This window comes from Odocoileus virginianus, chromosome 30, assembly GCF_023699985.2.
Source record: "Odocoileus virginianus isolate 20LAN1187 ecotype Illinois chromosome 30, Ovbor_1.2, whole genome shotgun sequence".
NCBI lineage: Eukaryota > Metazoa > Chordata > Mammalia > Artiodactyla > Cervidae > Odocoileus > Odocoileus virginianus.
This window is the reverse complement of record NC_069703.1, coordinates 14,935,770-14,938,288: the sequence shown is the minus strand read 5'-3', so window position 1 is coordinate 14,938,288 and position 2,519 is coordinate 14,935,770. Positions and strand designations below refer to the sequence as shown.

The 2,519-nt window shown below is 41.9% G+C and overlaps 1 pseudogene; it reads left to right on the top strand.

The window, feature by feature from the left end:
• Nucleotides 1-1,501: 1,501 nt before the first annotated feature.
• On the top strand, nt 1,502-1,918 carry LOC110136048 (small ribosomal subunit protein eS17-like; annotated as a pseudogene).
• The last annotated feature ends 601 nt before the right edge of the window (nt 1,919-2,519 follow it).

Here is a 2,519-nt window from a genome sequence, read left to right as displayed (position 1 = left end):
ACCATGGCATCCAGTCCCATAACTTCACGGCAAATAGATGGGGAAACAGTGGAAACAGTAGGTGACTATTTTGGGGGGCTCCAAAATCACTGCAGATAGTGATTGTGGCCATGAAATTAAAAGACGCTTACTCCTTGAAAGTAATGACCAACCTAGATAGTATATTAAAAAGCAGAGACATTAGTTTGTCAACAAAGGTCTGTCTAGTCAAGGCTATGGTTTTTCCAGTAGTCATGTATGGATGTAAGAGTTGGACTATGAAGAAAGCTGAGCACAGAAGAATTGATGCTATTGAAGTGTGGTGTTGGAGAAGACTCTTGAGAGTCCCTTGGACTGCAAGGAGATCCAACAAGTCCATCTTAAAGGAAATCAGTCCTTAGTGTTTATTGGAAGGACTGATGTTAGAGCTGAAACTCCAGTACTTTGGCCACCTGATGCGAAGAACTGACTCACTTGGAAAGCCTCTGATGCTGGGAAAGATTAAGGGCAGGAGGAGAAGGGGATGACAGAGGATGAGATGGCTGGATGGTATAACCGACTCAATGGAGATGAGTTTGAGTAAACTCCAGGAGCTGGTGGTGGACAGGGAGGGCTGGTGTTCTGCAGTCCACGGGGTTGTGAAGAGTCAATCAGGATGAGCAACTGAACTGAACTGAACTGACATCCACTTTACTTCCTAGAAATGAAGAGTTTTGAAGAAACACCTTGGAAATATCTGTTTGTCTCTGTCCCTTGTGTTATATACACCTCCCTGATAGATGTAGAAATTTATTAATCTGACTGGAGAGATACAGAGTCTGACACCATTGATCACATCCATCTACTGGGAAGGGTTAAGTTATTCAAATCACTATTCCCATCTGTTATCTATTATATCTTGTGTGCATAACTAAAGCATCCTCTTCTTGTATTCATACATTAATGCTGTTAATCAGCTCTGAAGATTTTCTTCTAAAAGCAAATTTGGAAGCCCAAATCAGTCAACATTTAGAATTCAAATGTTCTCTGAGTTAAAATTATGGGAGATTATTTCATGGAGCTGGCAAGGTATCTTTTCTAAGAATTTACTTGCATGTGGGGAATGTAGTCTAAATTCAGGGGAAAATGTATGCCTGGAGGCCAATTGTATGGTTGCATTATCCAATCCTGCTTTCCAGCTGACAACCTGATATTTTAATCCCCCTCAGGTACCTATGTCTGGGCTTCCCAGGTGGCTCAGCATTAAAGAATCTACCTGTAGAGCAGGAGATGTGGGTTTGATCCCTGGGCGGGAAAGATCTCCTGGAGGAGGGCATAGCAACCTACTCCAGTATTTTTGCTGGAAAAATCCCATTGACAGTGGAGCCTTGCAGGCTATGGTCGATATGGGGTTGCAAAAAATTAGACATGACTGAAGCACCTGAGTGTGCATACACATACACAGATACCTATGTTTACTCCACAATTGGTTTAGGGCTTAGAACAGAGGTGGGGTGAGTTTTTATACCAAGAACCTGCCAATATGGGTCACATTCACACCAAAACCAAGAAGAAGGCAGCCTGGGTCATCACTGAGAAGTACTATACAAGCTTGGTCAATGAATTCCACACCAGTAAGCATGTGTGTGAGGAGACTGTCATTATTCTCAGCAAGAAGCTCTGCAACAAGATCCCAGGTTCTGTCAAACATCTGATGAAGTGGATTCAGAGGGACCCAGTGAGAGGTATCTCCATCAAGCTGCAAGAGGAAGAGAAAGAGAGGAGGGATAATTATGTGCCTGAGATCTCAGTCTGGATCAGGAGATCACTGAAGTATTAATAGATCCTGACACTAAGGCAACACTGAAGCTCTTGGACTTAGCAGTCCAATATGTCCAATCTGCAGGTCACTCAGCCTATGTTTGGGATGAGTTTCAAAACACCACGTGGAACTGTTTGAAACTTTCTATAGTGCTGTAATATTTTCAATAAACTTCAGACAACAACAACAACAAAAAGAAGATAGGCTGCAATTAGCTATCAGTTTTTTGTTTTTTGTTTTTTTCAGAGAAAAGCAAACTACTACTTTGAGGAGCTGTTTAAAGAGCAAAATATACATTGTGTTGCATTACATATAACACAGGATTAATGGAGCTACTAGTGTTAGTGTGTGTGTGTGTGTGTGTGTGTGTGTGTGTGTGTTAAATGGCTTTAGTCATGACCAACTCATTTCGACGCTATGGACTGTCACCCACCAGGCTCCTGTGTCTATGAGATTCTCCAGGCAAGACTACTAGAGTGGATTGCCATGTCCTCCTTCATGAGATCTTCCCAATCCAGAGATTCAACTCATGTCTCTTATGCCTCCTACACTGGCAGGCTGGTTCTTGCCACTAGCACCACCTGGGAATTACTACTGTTAACATTCCCATCTTAATTGGCTCATGTTAATGGGTATGATAAATTTGCAGGCCAATACAAACAAATCAGAAGGAACAAAATAAAAAGAAGTGGACAATATCAAAGGTATCGAACATTTATGAAGATGAGAGTACTGATCA